Here is an 8294-nt window from a genome sequence, read left to right as displayed (position 1 = left end):
ATGAGAAACGCTGGGCTGGAGGAAGCACAAGCTGGAATCAAGATTTCCAGGAGAAATATCAATAACCTCAGATATGCAGATGACACCACCCTCATGGCAGAAAGGGAAGAAAAACTAAAGAGCCTCTTGAGGAAAGTGAAAAAGGAGAGTCAAAAAGTTGGCGTAAAGCTCAACATTCAGAAAATTAAGATTATGACATCCGGTCCCATCACTTCATGGCAAATAGATGGGGAAACAGTGGAAACAGTAGCTGACTTTATTTTTGGGGGGCTCCAAAATAACTGCAGATGGTGATTGCAGCCATGAAATTAAAAGATGCTTACTCCTTGGTGCCGGGGTCCAGCCCCGGTGGATCCAGGGAATTCGAAGCCGGGATGGCGTCAGTGAGGATCAGGAAACAACTGCTTAATTAAACTTTAATTAAGGATATAAAGAGTAATGGAATAAGGATAGCTCAGTGAGGAAATTCAGTGGAGAAAAGAGGCTGAATAATTCAGCCAGAAGGTAAGAGAAAGAACGACATGGTGAGACCAAGTTTCGGTGAACAAGGCCCGCACTTTATTTTCCAAAGTAGTTTTTATACCTTAAGTTATGCATAGAGGATAATGGGGGAAGGGGTAGAGTCATGCAGTAAGCCAGGCTTTCTTCCTGCAAACTTATCATATGCAAAAGTTTAGGTGATTTGCATCATCTTCTGGCCCGGAGGCCTTTTTCTCTAAAGGTGATTATTCTAAAGTCAGGCGCCAGCCTCCAAAAAGCATTAGATAAAGTTGCATTCCTACAGAGCAAAGGTGTGGTGGGCTATAACGAGAAAAAGAATTAACTCAAGGGTCCCAGGTTACAAACATTAAAGCTACTACTTAAACCAATTATATTAATCAATACATTGCCAGGGACACAGCAGATAAGGGATATGGAAACTTAGCAGCAAACATTGGCCCAAGAAGTGAAAATCCCTTCACCAATACAGTTTCTAATCAATCTTTTAACTGCTCAAAGGAATCTGTATTTAGACAGTTTAGAACATCTCATGCCTCTCACAGTTGGGAGGCTCTGAACAATCACGTGTGGCCGGAAAAACCTATTCAGGCAGGCTAGAGGATTTCCAAAGGAGTTTGTAGGTTGAAACACTGTCACACCCAGGAATTATTAACTGGAGCTGTAAGCTAACTCTTTTTTCAGAGAGGTAGTGGGGGACAGCCCCCCGTAAAGTCAGAGGTGTAGGTGAAGGCACAAAGCAGAAAGTAGGCAGACTCTGGTTTTGGGAGTAGATGGGGGACTCCTGAGGCTTGATCCCGCCTTTGCCTATGCCGAGCCTCCTTCCTCATGACCTTTGTCATGGGCGGAGTTCCTCACGCTGGCTTCCGGCAGTGACAGAATTCCAGTTGAGCTATTCCAGATCCTGAAAGATGATGCTGTGGAAAGTGCTGCACTCAATATGCAATATGCCGGCTCCCGGCACCTTGGAAGGAAAGTTATGACCAACCTAGATAGCACATTAAAAAGCAGAGACATCACTTTGTCAACAAAGGTCCGTCTAATCAAGGTTATGGTTTTTCCAGTAGTCATGTATGGATGTGAGAGTTGGACTATAAAGAAAGCTGAGCACCGAAGAATTGATGCTTTTGACCTGTGGTGCTGGATAAGACTCTTGAGAGTCCCTTGGACTGCAAGGAGATCCAACCAGTCCATCCTAAAGGAGATCAGTCCTGAATATTCATTGGAAGGACTGATGTTGAAAAAGATTGAAGGCAGGGGGAGAAGGGAATGACAGAGGATGAGACGGTTGGATGGATCACTGACTCAATGGACATGGGTTTGGGTGGACTCTGGCAGTTGGTGATGGATAGGGAAGCCTGGCATGCTGTGATTCATGGAGTCGCTAAGAGTTGCACATGACTGAGTGACTGAACTGAACTGAGGTTTGTCATAGCTCTTCTTTCAAGGAACAAGTGTCTTTTAGTTTCATGTACATTTCTATACAAGTAATCAAACTTTACATTAAAAATACAAGTAACTAAAAATACTAAAACAACCAACCAGTGTGTCCTCTGGACACTAATACAGAGAGAGGGGATCGTTTTCTATTTCACTGAAAGTATACTCATACCTCTTGCTAACTGAAACTGCAATTTCCAGCTTAAATTCAGAATGACTGAATGAATGGTCCCATAACACCAGAGAAATACTCTGAGGTGATGTATAAACAGTCAGCCAGCTGTCATTCAGGGCCTCTGAAAAAATTCATTTTGCCATTCCCAACTGAATAACAATAAGTATAATGTTATAATAGTCTCTACCATACTTCCAGCTTCACTTTATAGCACCCAATATCTATAAGTTCTGTTGTTTTCTTAAGGGTAATCAGAAGAACTCACTCACCTAGAGCCAGATACATTGGAGTACAAAGTAAAGTGGGCCTTAGAAAGCATCAATTTGAATAAAGCTAGTGGAGGTGATAGAATTCCAGCTGAGCTATCTCTAATCCTCAAAGATGATGCTGTGAAAGTGCTGCACTCAATATGCCAGCAAATTTGGAAAACCCAGCAGTGGCCACAGGACTGGAAAAGGTCAGTTTTCATTCCAATCTCAAAGAAAGGCAATGCCAAAGAATGTTCAAACTACCACACAATTGCACTCATGTCACACACTAGCAGGGTAATGTTCAAAATTCTCCAAGCTAGGCTACCACAGTATGTGAACTGAGAACTTCCAGATGTTCAAGCTGGATTTAGAAAACGCAGAGGAACCAGAGATCAAATTGCCAACATCCATTGGTGGTGGTTTAGTCCCTAAGTCGTGTCCAACTCTTTGTGAGCCCATGGATTACAGCCTGCCAGGCTCCTCTGTCTATAGTATTCTCTGGGCAAGAATACTTGAGCGGGTGGCCATTTCCTTCTTCAGAGGATCTTTCTGACCCAGGGATCAATCCCAGGTCTCCTGCATTGCATGCAGATTCTTTACAAACTGAGCTATGAGGAGGCAGTTGCCAATGTCTGTTGGATCATAGAAAAAGCAAGAGAATTCCAGAAAAAAAAAAAAAAATCTACTTCTGTTTCATTGACTACACTAAAGGCTTTGTTGTGTAGATTACAACTATGGAAAATTCTTAAAGAGATGGGAATACCAGACCACCTTATGTGCCTCCTGAGAAACCTGTATGCAGATCAAGAAGCAAGAGTTAAAACTGGACATGAAATAAAGAACTGGTTCCACATTGGGAAAGCAGTGGGTGAAGGCTGTATGTCACCTTGTTTATTTAATGTATATACAGAGTACAACATGTGAAATGCCAGACTGGATGAAACACAAGCTGGAATCAAGATTGCCAGGAGAAATATCAATAACCTCAGATATGCAGATGACACCACCCTTATGGCAGAAACTGAAGAACTAAAGAACCTCTTGCTGAAAGTTAAAGAGGAGAGTGAAAAAGTTGGCTTAAAACTCAACATTCAGAAAACTAAGATCATGGCATCTGGTCCCATCACTTCATGGTAAATAGATGGGGAAACAATGTAAACAGTGAGAGACTTATTTTCTTGGGCTCCAAAATCACTGCAGATGGTGACAGCAGCCATGAAATTAAAAGATGCTTGCTCCTTGGAAGAAAAGCTATGACCAACCTAGACAGCATATTCAAAAGCAGAGACAATACTGACAAAGGTCCATCTAGTCAAAGCTATGGTTTTTCCAGTAGTTATGTATGGATGTTAGAGTTTACCATAAAGAAAGCTGAGTGCCAAAGAATTGATTCTTTTGAACTATGGTATTGGAGAAACTCTTGAGAGTCCCATCGACTGCAAGGAGATCAAACCAGTCAAGCCTAAAGGAAATCATTTCTTAATATTCATTGTAAGGACTGATGCTGAATCTCTAATAATTTAGCCACCTGATGCAAAGAGCTGACTCATTGGAAAAGAGCCTGACGCTGGGAAAGAATGAAAGCAGGAAGAGAAGGGGATAACAGAGGATGAGATGGTTGGATGGCATCACTGAATCAATGGACATGAGTTTGAGCAAGCTCCAGGTGTTGGTGATGGACGGGGAACCCTGGCATGCTACAGTCCATGGGATTGGACAAAGAGTTGGACACAACTGAGCACCGGACTGCACTGAAGTATTTGGGTGAATTCCTTACAGTGTTAAAGTTATCATTTTACATGTACATAATAAACACCTGTTTATTATGCCTTTAACAAACATCAAGTACTATGAGCACCTCATTAATATCCTGAGCCTCACATCTGGGTGCGAGAGCTCAAGTTAGGTTTCTTTGTGTAGTTATTAGTTCTCTTGTATTCAATGTTATTTACAGGATGTTACAACACAATCGATACCACATAAACTACTGAGATTTACTTCTGTGCTTTGGGGTTAAAATTCCACAGAACGTTTCAATGTATTGTGTAATATTTTAGTTTCATTGTTCTAGATTCTTTTGATAAGGTTCAGAGTTATAATTTTACTTACAATAAAACTATACATCTGTTTGCAGTTATTTAGCAAATTTTAAGTGACTCAGAAATATTAGGTATTTCTCTCACTTTAAAGTGTATACTTGAAGATCCTAGCAGAGATCCCAAATGTTAACAGTAGGAGAGAGATAGAGATAAAGATAGAAATTGAAATGGAGATGGAGGATGAGAGGCAATAGTAGGAGTAGAGAGAGAGAGAAGAAAAGTCATACATGAAAGTCAGTTATATTAGCGAAAGCTTTGCTAATACAATCAATGACATAAGTCTCTAAGAAAAGCAAACAACATTTTCCTGTAATTTTTTTCTTGGGCTCATAAGAAGATTAAAAATCTTCTTTAATTCACCTAGACATTCTTTGAATCCTTTCAGTTGTGATACTGCTTCCTTGGAACTGTTTCCTGCTTTCCCTGAATTTTCCAATCTATTTTTTTGTTGATGGAAGTAGTGGAGGGAGAAAAATCATCTCTATACATTGCTGGCACAGCTAACATTTCAAAGTGAGCCACGGGCAGAAAAACTGCAGGCAGAAAGATTTGTGGGATACTGTCTAAACCATCAGTAGAAGATGGCTTTCTAATATCTGATAGAAAGGCATATCATACCCAGTTCCTGATCTCTCTTAAAAGGAGAGTACATATTTCATTCTTCAAAGTCACCGAATAGCTTCTTCCCAACTAATATGCAGCTGGACCTGTGGACAAGCCTCTTCTGGGTCTACTTTCTGATTCATCAAAACCCTTTTTTTCTCCTATAATAATAAAGTAATTTTCTCTGCCCTAGGGAAACCTTGCCTGAAGAATGGTCTACGGCAGGAAATCATCACCTGTCTGAGGTAAATGGATTATTATAGAGCACTAAGTTATTTGTAAGATTACTGCTTTTACATCTCTAATTATTAGCTATGTAGTTTGAAGAGTTAATGAATTCCATACCAGAGAACAGTTTATTAGACCATAAAATGTACCCAATCAAGTCAAATAAAATTCTTCCTCATCTTAAGAACAAAAAGTTTATATACTCTAGGACAAAGATAGCGATGCATTAAGGATTCCTCATATACAACTAGAAATGTGCTTTATCCTGTGCTAGAGATTTGAAAGCTTTGGAGGCAGAAGCAAAATTTAATTTCCAAATCTGTATAATCACTAATATCTGCAAATATATGTATTCAGAAACTATATCAAAACTTTATTTCATTGAAGTGTTGTAAGGCATAATATATTTAATGAGGCATTACAAGATGTTCTTATGTTACATTATATAAGGACTTAGATTAACTTTTTTTAAAAAAAGTAAAATACTGCAAAGTAAATGAATATGCTTTTCCTATTTATTTTAAGAATTCAATTCTTAAATTTAAGAATTGAATTCTTAAAATTATATCAAAATGGATGTTCAATCTTCTAAATCCATCTGTCCTTATTTGTCCTCTTCAAAGACTTACTCCATCATTAATAACGCCCAGTGATGATAGGTAGACTGTAAAAGCTGCCTACAAATAGAGCACCAAGACTTTCATTGGCTTTTCAGGGAAAATTCTAAGCTATATATTGACATAAGTGGTCTTTGTAGCACCTAGAAAAGGATGATCACACTTACACATTTCCGTGGAGGAGAAACTAAAGAAGCATGAGAGTTTAACAGAATACATAAATATAATAAGAACTGTTTAAAGGAATTACCATTTATTTAAATGAGAAAACAATCCAAAGTTATACATGTCCCATATGTTGAAAACAATCAGGTATCCATATCTCCGGTAACATGATTTTGGTTACAAAATGGAAGAATACTTATTTAATGAAACATATTAAGGAAGAGGAACTAAAGAGTCACTTGATGAAGGTGAAAGAGGAGAGTGAAAAAGCTGGCTTGAAACTCAACAATCAAAAAACGAAGATCATGGCATCTGGTCCCAACATTTCATGGCTAATAGATGGGGAAACAATGGAAACAGTAAGAGACTTTATTTTCTTGGGCTCCAAAATCACTGCAGATGGAGGCTGCAGCCATGAAATTAAAAGATGATTCCTCCTTGGAAGAAAAGCTATGACAAACCTAAACAGTGCATTAAAAAGCAGAGATATTACTTTGTCAACAAAGGTCCATCTCGTTAAAGCTATGGTTTTTCTGATAATCATGTATGGATGTGAGAGTTGGACCATAAAGAAGGCTGAACACTGAAGAATTGATGCTTTTGAACTGTGGTGTTGGAGAAGGCTACTGAGAGTCCCTTGGACTGCAAGGAGATCAAATCAATCAATCCTAAAGGAAATCAGTCCTGAATATTCACTTGAAGGACTGATGTTGAAGCTGAAACTCCAATACTTTGGCCACCTGATATGAAGAGCAGACTCATTAGAACAGACCCCAATGCTTGGAAAGACTGAAGGCAGGAGGAGAAGGGGATAGCAGGAGGAGAAGGGGATAGGAGGAGGAGAAGGGGATAACCATCTTGTCCTTGACATAGGACAAGAAGATTAGATGGTATCATTGACTCAATGGACATGAGTTTGAGCAAGCTCTGGGAGATGGTGATGGACAGGGCAGACTGGCGTGCTGCAGTCCATGGGGTCGCAAAGAGTAGGACATGACTGAGCAATCGAACAACAACAACATTAAGCTTTCATTAGTGCACACGTTTTTAAATGTCCACATGGTGAGAGACATACCATTCTTATGTTTATGTCTTTTGCACCAAGAGCCTATGAGTAATTATGTGTTGTGAAAAAAGCACCAATCACTTCACTCTCTAGAAAGCTAGTTTTTTTTTTATCCTATTTAGGGCCATATTTGGAGTCTAATTTAGAGTAAATAACTGCTAAGAATAAAACCCTGTTTTGAAACAAATGATTTCTTATGGATCATAGCTTTCTACCTTGTAGCCACTCCACTAAAACTATGAGATCTAGTACTAGTCGATGAGTGAAACCACTCAGTCGAGCAATCCACAGTGGAGAGGATTAGCTTACAACTGTTGCCACTATCAGCAAAACAGCAAGAAGCAGACAGTTCATTTTACAGAAACTTAATGGAGTGTATGGCTCTAGCTGTTTAATACAAGCACTGTCAAAGCATCTAAGCAAAAAGTCTCAGCTGTCACTACTGACAAGCTGAGTAGAATTATTTGTCACACTAGACTACAGAAAGCACCAAAGAATGGCACATGGTGCTGCTACCATACTGTCTCCATACATACAGAGACAACATGCTTATGGTTGCCACAGACACATGACAATGGCATCTTCTCAAAAGACTTGAATCACACAATAGATATGAGGGTTTGACATTCCACCCGTAGCATTTCAAAAGTGACAGCAGCCCATGAAGACTTGATAATATCTTCATAAGTATATACATTTGCTTAACAGTCTATATATTTATTTTATATTTATATGGAGAAATCATCCACACATACACATACATAATCACACACATAAAACAATATCTGTGAGTCAAATTCTCATTGGTTAACTTCTATGCAAATCTAAGAGGTTTTGATTTTATTATTAATAACATATACACAGGCTAATACTGAAAAACCTGATAAACACAAAAAATTTTCATGAACAAATTATATATTCTCATCACCCTCTTTATCAGGACACTGAGAATACGTGTGTTTGCTTAACCGACAAGAAAAATAAAAGTAGGACTTGAGAGTAGACTACTAATTTATCTAAGTCTCTGATACCAAGCTAAATTGTAGTTTTTTTGGCTATGCAGACATCCATTACTTTCACTTAAAAACAAGTCCTGCATATGTAATTTAGCACAGCACAATTAAACAAAAATTTGTATAGAAATGTGGCTGA

General features: G+C 38.8%; 1 protein-coding gene across 2 annotated transcripts in view; it reads right to left on the bottom strand.

Annotated features, from left to right (window-relative positions):
• Positions 1-535: 535 nt before the first annotated feature.
• The window catches only part of LOC147379552 (uncharacterized), a 201524-nt gene continuing 193765 nt past the window's right edge, over positions 536-8294 (bottom strand). For both annotated transcript variants that reach the window (XR_015161935.1, XM_086394907.1), the window contains one exon: positions 536-8294. This exon is cut by the window's right edge and continues 20417 nt beyond it. The gene's annotated coding sequence lies outside the window, so the exon portion shown is untranslated.

Source organism: Bos grunniens, chromosome 1, assembly GCF_055505025.1.
Source record: "Bos grunniens cultivar Pamir isolate PY7600 chromosome 1, Bosgru_T2T1.0, whole genome shotgun sequence".
Classification (NCBI taxonomy): Eukaryota; Metazoa; Chordata; class Mammalia; order Artiodactyla; family Bovidae; genus Bos; species Bos grunniens.
This window is presented reverse-complemented; position numbering and strand designations above follow the sequence as displayed.